Below are 22812 nucleotides of genomic sequence, written 5' to 3'. Positions count from 1 at the left end.
GATAGCGCATTGAGCGCCTTCGACTGAAGCCAACCTTGTCCCAGAAGTTGGTACTTCACGACTTTGCTGTGGCATTTCACCTGCACAGGAGTGCGGCATTTCTGCTATAATGCTTGCCCTTTGTGCCGCAAGCTACCGAAGCAATCCAGAGAAGTATTTCGAGAAGACGTCCAGAATTTTCCATCACAGCACTAACAGCATCGCTAACATGAGTGGCACGTGCTGAAAACACTTGTCAATCAGAAAATGCTTTCTGTAAGAAAAACTTATCACGTACGGGTTCAGAACATCGTAACAGCTCTCACCAGACATGTGGAGACATCGCCTAGATGTGGAAAACCACGATGAAAAATTTTTATGGCAGCAATATTGTGCAACGGCACACACTAGTAAGTGCAGCGTATGCCCTACTTTTGGGACAAGCCGCTGCACGACACTGCATTTCCGCTGGCTTCATCTACCCCTGGCTCTGGGCAGCGAAGCAGCATCCAGCAAAACATAGTAGAGATCAGTGGTGCACATAGTATTTTATGTCCCCTTTCTCGATGCCAGCTGAACACACGGTAACTGTTTCCAAAGCAGAAAAACTAAGGGCAAGGGCTCTGTACACATTGCATCGTAATGTGGCTGATGCTTGGGCAAAGCAAATACTGTGCATGGTAGATTTGTGTGAGGCAAGCTAGGAGTCAAAAAGCCTGCTGCATACTAGCAAATGACCAACATATTGTTGCATGTTGAAATTCTTTTTTTATTCCTCATCACTCATTTGTGTAGGGGAGACGGCTCTCACAACTGGAGAAGCCTGGGAAGCATGCAGTACTCCACAAAACCAGTTTCAACGTAAAATGTGTCTGCATCTCATAATTTCATGGCTGCAAGAGTGAGCCCAATGGTAAACACATCTGAGTGTTCATGATGTCATGCATTATCCACTTTATCTGCACGTCATACCTATCCTGACAAAGCTGATATTGCCTTTAGAGAAATTGTAGATGTTGTGAGCTTGCATTTCAGAACGCACAACAAGCTTAACACGTACAACACCAGAACAATTTGTTGAGAATTTCGGATCAGGAATCTTCGAAGCACAATTTGTTTAGTGGTGTTAAGATTCTGCTTAAGGTTGTTGATTATTACATTCATATAGTGTTCAAGCATTGCTGTAACAACATTCTTCGCTTGGAGTACATAGTACTCCAAGCGAAGAATGCCACCAGAACGCCACAAGAAATGCCACCAGCTCCATATGAGCTGGTGGCATTTTGCTCCATATTCAAAAACTGGTTTCTTCTTCAGTTGAGATTTTCAAGTTTGCATTCTTTATTAGCTGTTGTATGTGACCTATCCTAAATGTTTGAATAGTGAACACAACGTGACCTTTTTGATTGATTTTGTGGATTGTACACCCTTGCTGCAAACAATTTGAGATGATAACTGTTTCTGCCTTAATGAAAAATAATTGCTTGAAGCAGCCATAGCCACCAATAATACTAGCATGACACGATTATGAAAATTCTGATGTACTTTGATTTATAATGTTTTTAAACATATGGAGCTCTGCCTGTGGTGTAAATGGGTTCCTGATATCCATTCGTGATGCAAGAATTTGAAGAATAAACTGAAGCAAGAATGTTTACTTACTTTTCAAGAGAAGCTCATGGCAATTTCCTCATGAAGAGTAAAATAACTAGAAATAACTTTACTGAGCTGAGAAGAGTGCTACGATTGTCTCATTCGAATAGTGCCATATACAGAAGCTACAACAAATGTTTAATATTTTGGTTGCATTTGTATATATGGTCTTGTCACGTGTTGCAAGCTGTATTCAGAATGGCCACAGCTCAGTCATGATTGTGGCATTGTGCAATGAAGTACCGCTGGCATCACCCGGAAAGTGTCGCAAAGTTACAAATACAACTTTGAATGGGTTGTTTTAGGAAAAAAGACTTAGCTCAGCAAATTATCCTTTTTTATGCAGCCTGTCGAGACAAGGTTTCTGTACATGGCCATGGCGCTCAAGGAAGAAACCGAGACTGTAGACTGCCAACGTTCATTCCTGTTCTGGCAAAGACGGGCCAGCAGTGACCAGCAGGATTTTACAAAGTGAACTCATCACAGCTTGAGCCACTCCATGCCACAAGCAGTTGCTCCTCGAGCCACCGTGCAAAGGTTCCTTGGGGCACAAGTCCAACTCAGCGCCACAACCTTTCTTCTGCAGTTTTTCTACCTACTTAGCTAACCAGGTGGGTCAAAGATGGCAGAGGGAAAGGGAATCACAGCTTTAAGCATAGAACCTGCTGAAGCTTAAGGCAGTTTGAGAGTGAACAGTAAACGAGAAATAGGTGGAGAGAAATAGGACACCTCTTCTCCTTTAGAGAATTGGCAGTGAAAAAAAACAGCTTATGAAGGCTTGAATATTGGTCGGAATAATTTGGCATAGGTAGGATAATGACTATGAATGTTTCTGGCAAAGGTAGTGGTAGTAGGCTGAATAATCAAGGAGTTTAAATATAGATTAGAAAACAAATTTCATTACACTACCAGAATTTTAAATCATCCCAATAATTCTTTTAATTGATGGTTTATGCGTGTTGAGCGACAATGCTTCTTGATGCCTGCTTCTTGCTGAGATCATTCTTATGCTGCATAATTCACCTGTTCAAGTTCCATGTTTCTCCCGTCCAAGCAAATTTACATTCATCACAAGAAAACTTATAGATGATTTCCAGAAACTTGCTGATTAAATGAGAGAGCAGCATGCACCCCAGGCTTTCTCACATATGCGTTCAAGAGCCTCAGATCTCGTGAATGTTAGACATACTCCTGCTGAGCAAGTTCTTGGTATCATCTACAAGGTCATTTCAGAATATGAGTTTGCTTAAGTTGGAGAAACAGTCGATCGAAGACATGTCAAGCGATATCGCTGTCGATGCATCTACATTCCAACTGAAATAAAAGTAAATATAGCACCAAATGCAAGAATTATTGGGATGATGCCATTCTTGCAGTGGAACGAAATCCTTCTAATCTAAATATGCAATCCAAATAATTCAGACTACTAAACACTTCCAAAGGGGTTGCATCGTGAATTATGCGTGTTGTATTCCGTAGTTTCTTACTATAAGATGCTTAAACAGTAGAGTAAACATTAAGAGCTGAGTACTTAATACATTATATTGCTCCATAAATCAGTTTCCCTGCCAACATCAGCGTCCCGCGCTAATAATGTTTGGGAGAATGTGTGAAACAAGGCACCTGACCCATAGGGTAGTGCTGTTCACTTTGTTTGGGAATGAAGGTCATATTGTACATGTATGTGATAGCCATACGTGTCATTACCTTTAAAAAAGGAAGCAAAACTGTGAGTCTGCCTAAGTGGAACAGTTTCATTAAAAAATGTTTTGTGCATAAACAAACAAGGACGAAGAAAAGGAGCAACACAAGCACGATCCCGTTCTAACAACTGGTTTTATTTTCGAAGAACCATTTACTTAGGAACCCAGATCTGTGCTATCCAGTCAACACAACACATCAATAGCGTATATAACAACACTTTTGATAAAAATGCCACGGATAAGCGCGACCCAGTCAACATAAAAACAGCAATGCGCATTAAACAAGCACTTAAGATGAAAAGACAGGAGCGAATATAGCAGTGAAACAGAAGGATGACTAATGCATTTTTCCTTTAGTTTTGCAATCCAGTGCGCTTCCACAATTTCTCGCGATTTGATTTCGATGCCTAAACAATATGGAGGTGCTTCTAAGTCAAGGTGAGCACGCATGTTCTTGACAAAGCATAGCCAAATGCTTACTAGGGCCAGCTTTCAGACTGGACAAGTGTTCCCTTAGTCTCGTGTTAACGCATCTTGCAGTCTGCACTACGTACACATGACCTCATGTCGTAGGAACTTACTTTTTACTCCTAGAACACACACTACCTCTTTGTTTTTAGCCGAAAGCACCACTTTTACTTCGTAACTCCCAGCCACCTTTTTAAGTCTGTGTGAAAGGCCATGCACATACGGAATCACTGAAACCTTGGAAGCTAATTCTTTCTGGCTTTGTTATTTTGTGCAAAGTTCTTTACCCTGTTTAACTTTTTCTTAAGTCTAGCACATGGCGCGAGCATCACAGCGAGCAGGCACCTACCCGGCCTCTCTCAACCGATAAACTTGCTCAAGAAAGGCAATGTTTACTGTGCGGAACACGACTTCAACAATGCTGACCGGCAACATGAAATGACTATGCCATTCTTCACAAGCCTGCAATGGTTTTAGGCATAGTTCATTAGCGGTTTTCCAGCTCGGGGCGTGAATGACCAACACACATGTTCTGGTAGAATTTCTAACTTGACATAAAGGAACTGTAGCTTGTTATCTACCGGTACTTCCGAAGTAAAAGTCAAGCCTTCAATAGTAGTAGAAGCCTTTGACTCTAGGCAAGGGCTTAAATTTTACTTTGCAAGTACTGGTAGATAAGAAGCTACAGTTTCTTGTTAACAAGCTACATGAACTATGCCTCAAGCAATTCCAGGCTTGTATAGAATGGCACAGTCATTTCATGTTGCCACTCAGCATTGTTGAAGTCGTGTTACCGCACTGTAAACATTGCCTTTCTTGAGCAAGTTGATCAGTTGAGAGAGGCCGGGTACCTGCTCGCTGTGATGCTGGTGTCATGCGCTAGACTAATGAAAAAACTTGGAACAGGATAAGGAACTATGCACAAAAAATTTAAGGCAGAAAGAATTAGCTTTCAAGGTTTCAGTGATTCCATATGTGCATGGCCTTTCACACAGACTTAAAAAGGTGGCTGGGAGTTATGAAGTAAAAGTGGTGTTTTCGGCTAAAAACAAAAGAGGTAATGTGTGTTCTAGAGTAAAAGTAAGTTCGAAAGTAAGGGTGATGCAAAGAAAGAATGTAGTATCAACATCCGCATAAGAACCAATTTCTTGATTGTGCGAAGAATGTTGAGTATCAGGTTTGTATGACATGTGGTCATGTGTACGTAGGGCAGACTGCAAGATGCATTAACACAAGACTAAGGGAACACTTGTCCAGTCTGTAAGGTGGCCCTAGTAAGCATTTCGCCATGCATTGTCAAGAACATGCGTGCTCACCTTGTCTTAGAAGCACTGGCACATTGTTCAGGCAACGAAATCAAACCGCGAGGGAAATTGTGGAAGTGCACTGGATTGCAAAACTAAAGTAAAAATGCATCAGTCATCCTTCTGTTTCATTGCTAGATAAAGAGAATTTGCTCCTGTCATCTTATCCTTAACATAGTTTCATCTTAAGTGCTCGTTTTATGTGCATTGCTGTTTTTATTTTGATGGGGTCGCGCTGATCCGTGGCATTTTTATCACACGTGTTGTTATATGCGCTGTTGATGTGTCCTGTTGATTGGATTGAGCAGATCTCTGGGTTCTAAGCAAATGGCTCTTCGTCCTCGTTTGTTTGTGCGCAGAATGTTTTTAATAAAAAGAGTTTTTCAAAACTGTAGGAGGTTTTTACTGTGTGCAGTTTAAAAAAAGAAAAAAGCTTCACAGCTGTTACTAAATGCACTCTCCAGAGCTTTACACTATGCAGCTGTACTAGTTTACACAGAATACACGTCACCTCTCGTCACGGCCCAGGTGGCTATTCAGGTTTTTCAAAGGTGTTTCATTGTATGGGACGTGCCGGCACATACAGCATCACTTATTTGCAAGATATTGCATTCCAATTCTGTCATATGTGATAAATTCATTAGAGAGTTTTAAATTGCCCTAAATGTATTACAGCTGTGGACCAGTAAACTGGCAGTAGTTGCAGTAACTATAGCTTGGGGAATATAATTGCAACTGCCATGTTATGTGTACCTGCTAGTGCACAGGCATCGGCCACAGAAATCTTTAGGGTACACTAGTTTCTTCTATTTTGGAGTACGCATCCTCCACCAGATTAAAATGTGAAGTGGATTGTCATTTGCGGCGTATACTCCTGCGTAAACTTTATAACCATTTCTCCTCATCTGCTCTACAGATCATTGTTACTACAACTGCAAAAGCAGGGTGCCTGTTTACAGCACCTGTAGAGAGCAAAGTCGGCGAATCTTGAATGAATAATCATATAATTTTAGTATTTTCCAGCAAAGTTAACACTTTGTGTCTTCCACTGTGGTGTTTTTCAAATTCTAAGGTTGGCACATGTGCACAAGGTTTCACTACAGTATGTCATTTTGCAGGAAAAAGTGTATTTGCGCGTGATGTTCTGCTGCACAGAATGTCATGAGTTTTCTTATGAGTCGGTCACCATCTCGCTAACTGCTCCTTTCGGAGTTGGAAGGCAACATTAAGGCGAAGTACATTTAATGTTCGAAAAAAAAAGGATGTGCCCTCTGATCCCCTTATTTTCGATGGGGGCGAAATGCGAAAACACCCGTCTACTTAGATTTAGGTGCACGTTAAAGAATCCCAGGTGGTCCAAATTTCCGGAATCCCCCACTATGGCGTGCCTCATAATCAGATCGTGGTTTTGGCTCGTAAAACCCCATAATTTAATTTTTTTGATCTCCTTATTCTCCTCACTTGATGCCTAGTGTTCTAATAGCATGATCGACACGATGACCATCAATGTGATGTGCAATTATTGTGTATTGGGGGCCAGGGTACATTCATTTTAGCAGCTTTTTCGGTTGACTTGAATCAGTATTGTAGAATGCTGTTTGCTTCTTTTACTCATTGTTACCAAATATCACTTTTGACTGCGGCAACAAGTATAATGTTGTGTGCTAGCACTCTTGCCAACCGATATAACTTGAAGGCATCTGTGATAAAAAAAAACAGCTCATGATTTCCCAAGAGCTAAGGTCCAGTGAGACCAATAAATTTTAAGCTAATACCTGTGGATGGTACTGCTGAATGAATGCCCATCCAGTAGGACTGTCCATACCATTTTCTTCCATAAAATTACATTGAAGATTTGAACAGAATCTGAACGTAGACTTGTCTGCAAAGTGATCCATTTCCTTATCCAAGTAATACAGCTTCAGCAGGAAGACTGAAATTTCAAGTCGTCAGTAGTGGCATGAACATACAGTAAACAGTGCTAAACTTTTCCCTATCTTGCACCTTTTATCATTTCCCGTCCCATTTTCTTTCACAGGCTGTTCTTTACTATTTATGGTCATACCCAGTTTAATTTGGTGTCCTTACTTATTTATTATTTGACCAATATCTTTTTTCTTTATCTTGATGAAATGTTTATTGATAACGTACCTTAATTTGCCATTTCCACTGATCTTAAACAGACACATCATGTTACAAAGTTTATTTTGCCTAACTCTTCATTGCTTTTTTTGCCAAATGTCCAAACAGTTTATTTTAATTCCTATGTTGATTTCTGGGAAGAATAGGTCTACTAGGTCTACAGATCGTTTTCTGTTTAGGTCATCCCTACTCATTGTAACAACTTAAAGCAGTGCCCCTACACACTCCATCACAATCACTGCGAAACACACCCTTCCTACCTTTATTTTACCACTTTGGTTTCTCTTGACCTACTATATGCACCAGATGAGGGTAGGGGCGAGTGAGCTATGCATATCAAAAACCACTGCCAAGGAAAACAGCTGCTGCCCTGATGACACGTATCTGTCGAAATGTTGGCTACAGCAATATTCCTTGTTTTGACAATGTTGAACCACGTTCATGGTTTTTTAATACTTCAGTTACCGCTTTGTTGTGTTCTGTGATTGTCTTTTGTTGCCACTTCCTTTAGGATGGAAATTCACCAATATTATTTGTTTCTCCTAACAGCAGCAAGTTTATCCTTGCAAGGCATGTGGGGAACAGCTTTCACCAGGAAAAGTACAAGACGAGTGGTCGAAGAAAATAAAATTGCTTCTGTGATGTAAAGTACTTGACGAATAAAATTTTGCACTTATTTGTATATATGTCGTGCAATTCATTCATATTACAAAAAGCAAAGTGTTTGATCTTTTGAGCTATTTCAATGTGTTGGCAGACAGTTTTCTCCATAGCGACCTGCTGCTTCTGCAATGAGCTGCATTCATGACATTTGCATTAAAGGATATGTACTATCGAGGACAAAAGTGCCCAGGACGTGCGAGTGTCGACCAAATTGCATCTCTGCACTATCAGCCGCTATCATCTGCGTTGCAGACCACTTTCGGAATGCAAATGTTAGCGTGGCTGATCCCAGCAGAAAGTGCACCATTAAAATTCGGTCGTCATTCGCACATTTTGGGCACTTCTGTCCCCAATAGTACATTCTCTAAATAATCAATATGCTCTGTAAAACATAATGCATGAAACACCTCTATTTTAACGATTGGACCGTATAGTACAGATTTAGCATACGGAGCCTTTTTATTTCTGAGTACGGAAACACCTGTATGTTAACGGTTGGACCGTATAGTAGAAATTCAGCATACAGAGTCTTTTGTTTTCTGGATACAGATAAACCTGTATTTTAACGGTTGGACCGTATAGTACAAATTCAGCCTACGGAGCCTTTCGTTTCCTGGATACGAAAATACCTGTATTTTAACGGTTGGACCGTATACTACAGATTCAATATACAGCGCCTTCCGTTTTCTGAATACGGAAAGCACCTGTACATTAACGGTCGAACCATACGATTCAGCATACAGAGTCTTCCGTTTTCTGAATACATAAGCACTCGTATTTTGTAATACGCTCTCTATTTTTACGGTTGTCCGTTCTACGGAAATGACCGTTCTTTACTTACGGAAAGTGTTCGGTCACAAATTACCAGCAGATTTGCCGTAAAACCAAAGCAATTTTTTTACAGTGCATGTGAATTTCGACAACGTGTGAGTTACGCCGCCAGATATGCCTATATATTGTGTGTTTCTTTCAATAAAACATCAGTTGTTAGTAAGCGCTCGTCCGTGTCTCTTCTTGTGTCGTCTGTTTGGCGCTTTAAATAATTTAGTAACATGCACCAACTAGCCCAACAAAAAGTTCTGCTTGAATGCCTTTAGTTTCTTCGAAACGTCTGCATTCATTTATGATGCCGTCGATGCTGGTGCAGTTCTTGTACACGAGCAGGTTAAAGGCATCGTGTGCTATGTGAAAAGATGAACTATGTGCTCTTCAGCACATAGTTCATCTTTTCATCTTGCGGCATTCGCTCGTCCACTTTGCGCCGAATGGCAAGAACGTCCTGAATATACGTCACGTATGACTCGGTTGACGTCTGGGCGCGAGTTCCGAGTTTCCTCTTCGCAGTTCGTTGTCGCCCAACTGTTCTCCCGAAAAGGTCGCAGAGCTTTTTCTTGCATTGCTCCCAACTCGTTAGCTCCTCTTCGTGTGTCTGAAACCAGACCCTTGCCGTACCTTTCAAGTAGCAGATCAGATTGCCTAACATAACGGTCTGATACCACCTGTTACTTTCGCTGACACGCTTGTACAGCCGGAGCCAATCTTCGACGTCCAGGTTGTCGGTCGCCGTAAACATGCCAGGGTCGCGGGGCTGAGCAAGATGACGGTTAGCATATGTGGGCACCGTTGTGATTGCCATTGTTGTAGCCGCTTCGTCAGTCAGCATGGTGGTAATGGCCAGGCTACCTCCGCTTCGGAGCTCCGTCTCGCATGAGAAACACCGCACCTCCACCAAAATGTGACACAAGGATGAAAGTAATAGTGAAATCTATTTACAGCTGATATTACAAGAGACAGTCAGCGCAGGTAAGTCCCTAACGTCGTTGTCTTCCGACACCAGCTCGTGCCATCCTCCTTCCACCTTGTTCCCATCGTTGTAACAATATAATTTGAGAACAAATCGTTCCGCATTCACTGGCCATTGGTAAGGGCCAGGGACATAGGTCGGCATGCGCACTCACGAGCGCACTGACTCGTACTCTTTTCATATTTATTTTACAGTCTGATATGAAGCGTCAGTGTGTGACGAAAGGTGTGAGTGGACACGTGTGTATAAGAGCGAGAGTGAGTATGAGTAGGAGTGACTGACGGTCAACGTGAGCGCGAACGAAAGTCACCGACGGTGATTTCAAGTCGACGTGAGTGACTGCCGGAGAGTATGTGGACCTGAGTATGGATGCAAGCGAGTGTCCGTAAGTGGGAGTGGATGTGAGAATGAGCGGGGTTGAGGGCCAGGAAGTGTGAATGGAAGTGACTATGAGCGCGGGTGAGTACCGACGAGTGCTAGTACACATGAGTGAGAATGAGTGCCGAGCCTGCGAAATTATTGGGGAGTGAGTATCCGCTATCCACTTATTCTGCCGACTTGCGATCGGAGAAAGATGGCACCCCTCTAAGGTTAAGTTGGTTAGCCTTTCATTTCCCCGTGCCCTGGTATCAAAGTAACTTGCACAGAATCTTTCAGATACTAGGTTTATAGAGTTGCAAGATATTCATGGTTCTTCACCTCTAAAACGTACTACAGAAGAACGGGGAACAGATCACGCTGGATGTTATCCATTGCAAGCAATGTGCGAAAGCACGAGGATGACTATAAGGAAGAGTCCTGTATTTACTGTGCTTGAGCACTTGGTGTTGCCTCAACACCACCAACAATAACCGGCCTCTAATAACCGTCCCGCGCTAATAATGTTTGGGAGAATGTGTGAAACAAGGCATCTGACCCATAGGGTAGTGCTGTTCACTTTGTTTGGGAATGAAGGTCATACTGTACATGTATGTGATAGCCATACGTGTCATTACCTTTAAAAAAAGGAAGCAAAACTGCAAGTCTGCCTAAGTGGAACAGATTCATTAAAAAATGTTTTGTGCATAAACAAACAAGGACGAAGAAAAGGAGCAACACAAGCACGATCCCGTTCTAACAACTGGTTTTATTTTCGAAGAACCATTTACTTAAGAACCCAGATCTGTGCTATCCAGTCAACACAACACATCAATAGCGTATATAACAACACTTTTGATAAAAATGCCACGGATAAGCGCGACCCAGTCAACATAAAAACAGCAATGCGCATTAAACAAGCACTTAAGATGAAAAGACAGGAGCGAATATAGCAGTGAAACAGAAGGATGACTGATTCATTTTTCCTTTAGTTTTGCAATCCAGTGCGCTTCCACAATTTCTCGCGATTTGATTTCGATGCCTAAACAATATGGAGGTGCTTCTAAGTCAAGGTGAGCACGCATGTTTTTGACAAAGCATAGCCAAATGCTTACTAGGGCCAGCTTTCAGACTGGACAAGTGTTCCCTTAGTCTCGTGTTAACGCATCTTGCAGTCTGCACTACGTAATGACCTCATGTCGTAGGAACCTGATACACAACTTTCTTCGCGCAATGAAGAAATTGGTTCTCACGCAGATTTTTAATACTGCATTCTTTCTTTGCATCACCCTTACTTTCGAACTTACTTTTTATCCTAGAACACACACTACCTCTTGTTTTTAGCCGAAAGCACCACTTTTACTTCGTAACTCCCAGCCACCTTTTTAAGTCTGTGTGAAAGGCCATGCACATACGGAATCACTGAAACCTTGGAAGCTAATTCTTTCTGGCTTTGTTATTTTGTGCAAAGTTCTTTACCCTGTTTAACTTTTTCTTAAGTCTAGCACATGGCGCGAGCATCACAGCGAGCAGGCACCTACCCGGCCTCTCTCAACCGATAAACTTGCTCAAGAAAGGCAATGTTTACTGTGCGGAACACGACTTCAACAATGCTGACCGGCAACATGAAATGACTATGCCATTCTTCACAAGCCTGCAATGGTTTTAGGCATAGTTCATTAGCGGTTTTCCAGCTCGGGGCGTGAATGACCAACACACATGTTCTGGTAGAATTTCTAACTTGACATAAAGGAACTGTAGCTTGTTATCTACCGGTACTTCCGAAGTAAAAGTCAAGCCTTCAATAGTAGTAGAAGCCTTTGACTCTAGGCAAGGGCTTAAATTTTACTTTGCAAGTACTGGTAGATAAGAAGCTACAGTTTCTTGTTAACAAGCTACATGAACTATGCCTCAAGCAATTCCAGGCTTGTATAGAATGGCACAGTCATTTCATGTTGCCACTCAGCATTGTTGAAGTCGTGTTACCGCACTGTAAACATTGCATTTCTTGAGCAAGTTGATCAGTTGAGAGAGGCCGGGTACCTGCTCGCTGTGATGCTGGTGTCATGCGCTAGACTAATGAAAAAACTTGAACAGGATAAGGAACTATGCACAAAAAATTTAAGGCAGAAAGAATAAGCTTTCAAGGTTTCAGTGATTCCATATGTGCATGGCCTTTCACACAGACTTAAAAAGGTGGCTGGGAGTTATGAAGTAAAAGTGGTGTTTTTGGCTAAAAACAAAAGAGGTAATGTGTGTTCTAGAGTAAAAAGTAAGTTCGAAAGTAAGGGTGATGCAAAGAAAGAATGTAGTATCAAACATCCGCATAAGAACCAATTTCTTGATTGTGCGAAGAATGTTGAGTATCAGGTTTGTATGACATGTGGTCATGTGTACGTAGGGCAGACTGCAAGATGCATTAACACAAGACTAAGGGAACACTTGTCCAGTCTGTAAGGTGGCCCTAGTAAGCATTTCGCCATGCATTGTCAAGAACATGCGTGCTCACCTTGTCTTAGAAGCACTGGCACATTGTTCAGGCAACGAAATCAAACCGCGAGGGAAATTGTGGAAGTGCACTGGATTGCAAAACTAAAGTAAAAATGCATCAGTCATCCTTCTGTTTCGTTGCTAGATAAAGAGAATTTGCTCCTGTCATCTTATCCTTAACATAGTTTCATCTTAAGTGCTCGTTTTATGTGCATTGCTGTTTTTATTTTGATGGGGTCGCGCTGATCCGTGGCATTTTTATCACACGTGTTGTTATATGCGCTGTTGATGTGTCCTGTTGATTGGATTGAGCAGATCTCTGGGTTCTAAGCAAATGGTTCTTCGTCCTTGTTTGTTTGCGCGCAGAAAATTTTTTTAATAAAAAGAGTTTTCAAAACTGTAAGGAGGTTTTTACTGTGTGCAGTTTAAAAAAAAGAAAAAAGCTTCACAGCTGTTACTAAATGCACTCTCCAGAGCTTTACACTATGCAGCTGTACTAGTTTACACAGAATACACGTCACCTCTCGTCACGGCCCAGGTGGCTATTCAGGTTTTTCAAAGGTGTTTCATTGTATGGGACGTGCCGGCACATACAGCATCACTTATTTGCAAGATATTGCATTCCAATTCTGTCATATGTGATAAATTCATTAGAGAGTTTTAAATTGCCCTAAATGTATTACAGCTGTGGACCAGTAAACTGGCAGTAGTTGCAGTAACTATAGCTTGGGGAATATAATTGCAACTGCCATGTTATGTGTACCTGCTAGTGCACAGGCATCGGCCACAGAAATCTTTAGGGTACACTAGTTTCTTCTATTTTGGAGTACGCATCCTCCACCAGATTAAAATGTGAAGTGGATTGTCATTTGCGGCGTATACTCCTGCGTAAACTATATAACCATTTCTCCTCATCTGCTCTACAGATCATTGTTACTACAACTGCAAAAGCAGGGTGCCTGTTTACAGCACCTGTAGAGAGCAAAGTCGGCGAATCTTGAATGAATAATCATATAATTTTAGTATTTTCCAGCAAAGTTAACACTTTGTGTCTTCCACTGTGGTGTTTTTCAAATTCTAAGGTTGGCACATGTGCACAAGGTTTCACTACAGTATGTCATTTTGCAGGAAAAAGTGTATTTGCGCGTGATGTTCTGCTGCACAGAATGTCATGAGTTTTCTTATGAGTCGGTCACCATCTCGCTAACTGCTCCTTTCGGAGTTGGAAGGCAACATTAAGGCGAAGTACATTTAATGTTCGAAAAAAAAAGGATGTGCCCTCTGATCCCCTTATTTTCGATGGGGGCGAAATGCGAAAACACCCGTCTACTTAGATTTAGGTGCACGTTAAAGAATCCCAGGTGGTCCAAATTTCCGGAATCCCCCACTATGGCGTGCCTCATAATCAGATCGTGGTTTTGGCTCGTAAAACCCCATAATTTAATTTTTTTGATCTCCTTATTCTCCTCACTTGATGCCTAGTGTTCTAATAGCATGATCGACACGATGACCATCAATGTGATGTGCAATTATTGTGTATTGGGGGCCAGGGTACATTCATTTTAGCAGCTTTTTCGGTTGACTTGAATCAGTATTGTAGAATGCTGTTTGCTTCTTTTACTCATTGTTACCAAATATCACTTTTGACTGCGGCAACAAGTATAATGTTGTGTGCTAGCACTCTTGCCAACCGATATAACTTGAAGGCATCTGTGATAAAAAAAAACAGCTCATGATTTCCCAAGAGCTAAGGTCCAGTGAGACCAATAAATTTTAAGCTAATACCTGTGGATGGTACTGCTGAATGAATGCCCATCCAGTAGGACTGTCCATACCATTTTCTTCCATAAAATTACATTGAAGATTTGAACAGAATCTGAACGTAGACTTGTCTGCAAAGTGATCCATTTCCTTATCCAAGTAATACAGCTTCAGCAGGAAGACTGAAATTTCAAGTCGTCAGTAGTGGCATGAACATACAGTAAACAGTGCTAAACTTTTCCCTATCTTGCACCTTTTATCATTTCCCGTCCCATTTTCTTTCACAGGCTGTTCTTTACTATTTATGGTCATACCCAGTTTAATTTGGTGTCCTTACTTATTTATTATTTGACCAATATCTTTTTTCTTTATCTTGATGAAATGTTTATTGATAACGTACCTTAATTTGCCATTTCCACTGATCTTAAACAGACACATCATGTTACAAAGTTTATTTTGCCTAACTCTTCATTGCTTTTTTGCCAAATGTCCAAACAGTTTATTTTAATTCCTATGTTGATTTCTGGGAAGAATAGGTCTACTAGGTCTACAGATCGTTTTCTGTTTAGGTCATCCCTACTCATTGTAACAACTTAAAGCAGTGCCCCTACACACTCCATCACAATCACTGCGAAACACACCCTTCCTACCTTTATTTTACTACTTTGGTTTCTCTTGACCTACTATATGCACCAGATGAGGGTAGGGGCGAGTGAGCTATGCATATCAAAAACCACTGCCAAGGAAAACAGCTGCTGCCCTGATGACACGTATCTGTCGAAATGTTGGCTACAGCAATATTCCTTGTTTTGACAATGTTGAACCACGTTCATGGTTTTTTAATACTTCAGTTACCGCTTTGTTGTGTTCTGTGATTGTCTTTTGTTGCCACTTCCTTTAGGATGGAAATTCACCAATATTATTTGTTTCTCCTAACAGCAGCAAGTTTATCCTTGCAAGGCATGTGGGGAACAGCTTTCACCAGGAAAAGTACAAGACGAGTGGTCGAAGAAAATAAAATTGCTTCTGTGATGTAAAGTACTTGACGAATAAAATTTTGCACTTATTTGTATATATGTCGTGCAATTCATTCATATTACAAAAAGCAAAGTGTTTGATCTTTTGAGCTATTTCAATGTGTTGGCAGACAGTTTTCTCCATAGCGACCTGCTGCTTCTGCAATGAGCTGCATTCATGACATTTGCATTAAAGGATATGTACTATCGAGGACAAAAGTGCCCAGGACGTGCGAGTGTCGACCAAATTGCATCTCTGCACTATCAGCCGCTATCATCTGCGTTGCAGACCACTTTCGGAATGCAAATGTTAGCGTGGCTGATCCAGCAGAAAGTGCACCATTAAAATTCGGTCGTCATTCGCACATTTTGGGCACTTCTGTCCCCAATAGTACATTCTCTAAATAATCAATATGCTCTGTAAAACATAATGCATGAAACACCTCTATTTTAACGATTGGACCGTATAGTACAGATTTAGCATACGGAGCCTTTTTATTTCTGAGTACGGAAACACCTGTATGTTAACGGTTGGACCGTATAGTAGAAATTCAGCATACAGAGTCTTTTGTTTTCTGGATACAGATAAACCTGTATTTTAACGGTTGGACCGTATAGTACAAATTCAGCCTACGGAGCCTTTCGTTTCCTGGATACGAAAATACCTGTATTTTAACGGTTGGACCGTATACTACAGATTCAATATACAGCGCCTTCCGTTTTCTGAATACGGAAAGCACCTGTACATTAACGGTCGAACCATACGATTCAGCATACAGAGTCTTCCGTTTTCTGAATACATAAGCACTCGTATTTTGTAATACGCTCTCTATTTTTACGGTTGTCCGTTCTACGGAAATGACCGTTCTTTACTTACGGAAAGTGTTCGGTCACAAATTACCAGCAGATTTGCCGTAAAACCAAAGCAATTTTTTTACAGTGCATGTGAATTTCGACAACGTGTGAGTTACGCCGCCAGATATGCCTATATATTGTGTGTTTCTTTCAATAAAACATCAGTTGTTAGTAAGCGCTCGTCCGTGTCTCTTCTTGTGTCGTCTGTTTGGCGCTTTAAATAATTTAGTAACATGCACCAACTAGCCCAACAAAAAGTTCTGCTTGAATGCCTTTAGTTTCTTCGAAACGTCTGCATTCATTTATGATGCCGTCGATGCTGGTGCAGTTCTTGTACACGAGCAGGTTAAAGGCATCGTCAGCTATGCTCTTCAGCACATAGTTCATCTTTTCATCTTGCGGCATTCGCTCGTCCACTTTGCGCCGAATGGCAAGAACGTCCTGAATATACGTCACGTATGACTCGGTTGACGTCTGGGCGCGAGTTCCGAGTTTCCTCTTCGCAGTTCGTTGTCGCCCAACTGTTCTCCCGAAAAGGTCGCAGAGCTTTTTCTTGCATTGCTCCCAACTCGTTAGCTCCTCTTCGTGTGTCTGAAACCAGACCCTTGCCGTACCTTTCAAGTAGCAGATCAGATTGCCTAACATAACGGTCTGATACCACCTGTTACTTTCGCTGACACGCTTGTACAGCCGGAGCCAATCTTCGACGTCCAGGTTGTCGGTCGCCGTAAACATGCCAGGGTCGCGGGGCTGAGCAAGATGACGGTTAGCATGGTGGGCACCGTTGTGATTGCCATTGTTGTAGCCGCTTCGTCAGTCAGCATGGTGGTAATGGCCAGGCTACCTCCGCTTCGGAGCTCCGTCTCGCATGAGATGTACACCGCACCTCCACCAAAATGTGACACAAGGATGAAAGTAATAGTGAAATCTATTTACAGCTGATATTACAAGAGACAGTCAGCGCAGGTAAGTCCCTAACGTCGTTGTCTTCCGACACCAGCTCGTGCCATCCTCCTTCCACCTTGTTCCCATCGTTGTAACAATATAATTTGAGAACAAATCGTTCCGCATTCACTGGCCATTGGTAAGGGCCAGGGACATAGGTCGGCATGCGCACTCACGAGCGCACTGACTCGTACTCTTTTCATATTTATTTTACAGTCTGATATGAAGCGTCAGTGTGTGACGAAAGGTGTGAGTGGACACGTGTGTATAAGAGCGAGAGTGAGTATGAGTAGGAGTGACTGACGGTCAACGTGAGCGCGAACGAAAGTCACCGACGGTGATTTCAAGTCGACGTGAGTGACTGCCGGAGAGTATGTGGACCTGAGTATGGATGCAAGCGAGTGTCCGTAAGTGGGAGTGGATGTGAGAATGAGCGGGGTTGAGGGCCAGGAAGTGTGAATGGAAGTGACTATGAGCGCGGGTGAGTACCGACGAGTGCTAGTACACATGAGTGAGAATGAGTGCCGAGCCTGCGAAATTATTGGGGAGTGAGTATCCGCTATCCACTTATTCTGCCGACTTGCGATCGGAGAAAGATGGCACCCCTCTAAGGTTAAGTTGGTTAGCCTTTCATTTCCCCGTGCCCTGGTATCAAAGTAACTTGCACAGAATCTTTCAGATACTAGGTTTATAGAGTTGCAAGATATTCGTGGTTCTTCACCTCTAAAACGTACTACAGAAGAACGGGGAACAGATCACGCTGGATGTTATCCATTGCAAGCAATGTGCGAAAGCACGAGGATGACTATAAGGAAGAGTCCTGTATTTACTGTGCTTGAGCACTTGGTGTTGCCTCAACACCACCAACAATAACCGGCCTCTGTTCTTACTTAGTCGTAGTCTTCCTTTCGCACACTGCTTACAACGGATTCATCAAAATTATGCACGCTAGTTTACTGTCTAAAAATGATGCATTGTATATGCGGGTGGCGATTCTATGTCTTTGACGACGGATAACAGTTAAGCTCAATGTTTTGGAAAGGTTTGTGTGTGGATGACGCTCTCTTTTATTTGGGTGCACGTTAAAGAATCGCAGGTGGTCAAAATTATTACGAAGTCCCCTACTACGGCGTCTCTCATAACTACATCGTTGTTTTGGCACGTAATACCTCGTGTAAAAAATTTTTTTACCAGCGTAGACACTAAGTAGGACATTTTTTTCTGGCCTCTTCTAATGTCGACTAATCATCTGTTCAATCGAAATATGGTCGAGGTTCATTGACGGATACACGATTACCGCGGTCTCGGAAATTGACAATACACTGTATTTTTGTGACATAGAAAGAAATCTCTATTTGTCTATGCTATTTTGTGATTTTATACTTCTAGTGACAACATACCACGGTTTGTACACTTATCAGACATACGGTAAATACTAAACGCGAATATGCTTCCTCGATCTGGTATGCCTCTCGAGCGTCGATTATTAATGTCATAGAGACTACAACATCGTGCTGCACTGACTGTCGCTTCTTATTGTGCTCAGAGATCTAGCCATAGCTTCACTGGAAGGCGTCCATAGCCTTCTGTTCCTCCGATCCTGACACATCATCTCCCGCATCTGCCGGCGTGACTAATTACGCAAATATCTGATGAAAGGCGGTGCTCGTGTTGTCTGTTCTTTTTTGTACGTTTGTCGTCTTCGCTGTAAAAAAGATGTTACAAAATTACGCTGACAAAGAAGTAGAGGCATAGTCGGACAACATAGGCCCGAAGTGTGGCAGTTGGAATTTGCTCATCACGCAGTACTTCGGAGCGCGATGAAACATCTGATCAGGTATTGCAAAACTGATCCTTGGCCTACACGTTAATTGCTTACTCTTCAGTTTCTACAGGTATACCTGATATTTAGGAACTCTCCAGGAAACTCGGCCAATGAATTTGGTAATTAGGAATTCAGCAACCCTGCTTTTATGAAAGTTAAGGGACCTTTGATTACATGGTCTTTGAAGCTACTATTACTGGTAAAGTAATACTAGTAGTGTAAACCTGCATCTCGAATAAGAGTTAGTGTTGTAAACCGACCTTGTACTAACCTGTCGGCTGGGAGTATCATAAAGAAAACAAAAATGGCCGCAGCGTCGGTCTTTCTCGGTTTCCAATGGCTGGATTGCTTTCTTTGTGTCTTGCTGCCCTTTGGTTGGGTTGCCCCGTACCTCTGGGCACGTAATAATACATAATACCAGGCAAGGCAAGCAGTCAGTCACACTCGTGCCGTACAATGCATTGCCTTACGTATTTATTGCACGACTCAGATGAAATCCCATGCTTCTTGCATCAGTAATTGGTTGCAGAGCCCTTTCCTCTCGTAGTTTCTCGCCGTAGACGGCGCCCCGATCGCCGGCGCGTGGGTGTCGCCTCGTTCCGCGGCCTCGTTGGGGTGCGACGCGCGACACGGCCGACGCAGGCAGCGCGGCACCCGGCGAAGCTGCGGAAGCGGTTGGGGCCCACCAGGCAGCGCTGCTGAAGCACGGCGGGCGCCGATACCCGCAGGCACTGGATGCGTCCGTTCCCGGACATGTGGGCGAAGTACGGGAAGCGCAGCTCCAGGCCGCGGCAGGTTCGCATTGCCGGACGGCGGCACCGATGCACTGGCTGCGAACACAACGTACGCGAACGGCTGTGTTGTGCTCTCACGTGACCAACAAAACAGGGGCAGGAAGATCATGCTTGCCCTTTAACGCCCTTCTTAGGGGCATATTATATACTGGGGCGATGAGGTAATGGATCCCTCCCATGTCATTATTGTATAATGGTCAAGAAAAGGAAATCTAAAAGATGATAAAGAAGCCTAAAATAAATTTACATAGGTATGGATGGAAAATATTTAGGAATGGAAGGTAAATAGAAGTACGCAGCGCAGTTCAATAAAAAAACTATAGCTAGGAGAGACAGGATATGATGGACCATCACGTGATCCACAGCCAAGAGAAGGGTTCACTCAGCCAGCAACATTTCTTCATATTTCATAATTTTCTTTTGCTATTCACAGTATCTATGATGACGCGTACCGACCTGCGTGTTTGCAATGTGGTGTGATTTTTCAAAGGATCATTTCTATAGGCGTGTTAGCCGAAACGCATCTGCTGCGTCAGAGCTTCAACGACCACGATGGTGAGTCGAGGGTGCTCAGCTGGCTTCGAAACCCTTGTCTCGGACTCTGGCTCGAGCCATAGATAACGGCTGCTCTGGTCAAAGTTGACTGGCAGGAGGTTGAATACCTAGCCTTATGTGAACGACGTGGGTGAAGCTGAAGATATAAATGAACAAAAGCCAGAGCTGTAAGACCGAAAAAAGGCTGCACATAGACATCAAAAAGGCGTCAAAATTAAGTGTTGATGAAACAACTGTAGGGCTGCTGGCAATTACGCACTATTAGCTGTGCTTAAAGACAATCGCAACATTGTTGCTGTGAGAATTGAAGAATGTTTCAGCCTCGGCTGGAGGCCTAGACTTCTTAGTATCGGTTTCCACATAATGAAAAAAGTTATAACATTTCTTGATTGCATTGCGCTTAGTATTACACGGACGGAAGAACTGAAAAATGAACATAAAATAGTCGAAGTTTCACCCGAAAAGCGACACATCAATTGCGATAGCAACTTAGTAGAGAGCTATACGGAGTAAGGATAGTAGTTTTATCAGCTGTATAAACTTGGACATGCAGCTGCACCAGCAACGCGCAAAACTGTTATCGACGCCGTCGCCGTTTTACACGCGTTCTCACCGAACGCGCGCGGCGTTGGTGACTGTTGCCAGGGCCTTTGGGGGCGGCTCGGAGGTTTACGACGAGATCAGAAGGGGAAACTCGTCGAGCAGCGTCGGAAGTTTTTGCCACCTTCTCGCGTCGCAACGTTTTTATATAAATACGCATTAGGTGCCGCAGCTGAACGTCGTCTCCCCTCCCTCCCTGCCTCGCTCCCTCCCTCCCGTCCCCCATGACCTTTTGGCCGAAAGAAGAAGTTGCGTTTGCTCTCTCTCTCTCTCTCTCTATATATATATATATATATATATATATGGTGATTATAAAGGAGGAAAGAGACGCTTAATTCTGGAGCTCCTCAGGGAGCACGGCGCAGAACGCCCGTTTGTTCTCTGCCGAGCGTTCGCTCCCCGTAAAAGCGCGCGTCCCTCGTGCCCTTTCACTCGTACATACAGCGTCCGGCGCGCGGCGACAATTTCATCGCCGTTGACGTCATACGGAACCTCACGGCGATGGCGACAACGATGGCGACGGCAGAAATCCTCTTTTAGTGTCCATATAAGTGCTATTGCAATAAAAGAATACAGTGTAATACTAAGTGCAATACAATCATGAATGTACATCAACTAGCCTCGTTCATTGCTTTACTAATAACATTTATTGTAGATCAATAAAATAATGAATACTGAATTAACAGGAAGGCGAGGAAGCGTAGATGTTTTTATTGGAAAGTGGTGATGTGGATACTTGAGCTATAAGCCGCGATTGCATCTAAGTGCGTTCTGAAACATATGGAAGGGATGAGGAGTATTAAAGGAACAGACAGCCGTTCACAACATGAATCGAGATAGCCCTGCTCATGGAAAGATCGTCTCGTATTGGCTAAAACAAGCACCATTTTCCTCATTCAACAAGGACTATTCTTTAAATTATTTATAAGTCGCGAAAAATGACTCTTGGCACCCCCACGGGGCAAACGCATGACAATAGGACGGCGTATTACGTCACCTTATATTAGTCCTTGACGTGACCCTATATTAGTCCGTATATTACGTGACCTCGTCGTACGCGGCTCCTGGGGCTTTTAAACATTGAAACGCAGTGCATTTTTATATCATAAGTTCTTCTGTACCCTACAATGCGCAGCTCAATTTTCGGTTCAATGAAAAATTGAGCCCACAGCCAAAACAGGGCACCACTTTGCCCATAGCACTAGATTAAAGCCAAGTAGATTTGACTAGAGTAAGGTTTCCAGCATTCGGGACTCCTATTTGCGCCGTGATTTCAATTGCTTAGAGATCGCTCAGATGAATAAATTCTGCTTTAAAAATTTCCACATGCTCTTGGGCGCAACCGCAGAAAGTATAAAAGTATAAACACCTCCTAGGTAGAACGCTTTGCTGCACCATAAAAAGTGATTCCTTAGAAATAGGTTGTAAGGCCCTATTTAAGCCCAAAACTGCCGTGATACCTATGAGCAGGCTGAATGAAAACGTTCTGGGCGCACAGGGGCACGGTATAAGCAGCGATGGTAATCAGTACCACCCACTTGAGCATGCATGCTTAACGGCTAAAGAGGAGGACGCTCCGGTCGCCGAGCAGCGTGGACGTCTCCGCGTCGTGCTCCGACAATATTGCCTATGCTTGGTGTTACAAGCCTTGATACGGGATCCAAAGTATGCACATCGGATTCCGCTAAGTGTGCTGCATCTGTGAATATCGGTCTCGCCAGGTAGGACCGCCTTTTTGCCATTTTACGGGACTTCTTGCTCCGACCTCGTGTGAGAACGCCGGCTTTCGCCGGCGGTCGCGGAGGGAGCGTCCGTGCGTGCCGAGCGCGCCGGGCGTTCGCCGAACGCGCCGGGCGTCTGCCGAACGTGCCGGGACTCTGCCGAGCTTCGCGCACGTC

General features: G+C 43.1%; 1 long non-coding RNA gene across 2 annotated transcripts; it reads left to right on the top strand.

Moving 5' to 3' along the window:
- Window positions 1-534: 534 nt before the first annotated feature.
- LOC125946966 (uncharacterized) lies at window positions 535-15294 on the top strand. 2 transcript variants are annotated; one of them, XR_007468029.1, is made up of 3 exons: window positions 535-892; window positions 1979-2243; window positions 15264-15294. It is a non-coding gene; the product is annotated as an uncharacterized LOC125946966 (long non-coding RNA). The 2 variants fall into 2 exon arrangements; XR_007468028.1 differs by lacking the exon at window positions 15264-15294 and adding an exon at window positions 7799-7829.
- The last annotated feature ends 7518 nt before the right edge of the window (window positions 15295-22812 follow it).

Source organism: Dermacentor silvarum, chromosome 7 (genome assembly GCF_013339745.2).
Source record: "Dermacentor silvarum isolate Dsil-2018 chromosome 7, BIME_Dsil_1.4, whole genome shotgun sequence".
NCBI lineage: Eukaryota > Metazoa > Arthropoda > Arachnida > Ixodida > Ixodidae > Dermacentor > Dermacentor silvarum.
Note: the sequence above shows the minus strand (reverse complement) of the source record. Positions and strands in the feature narration are given on the sequence as shown.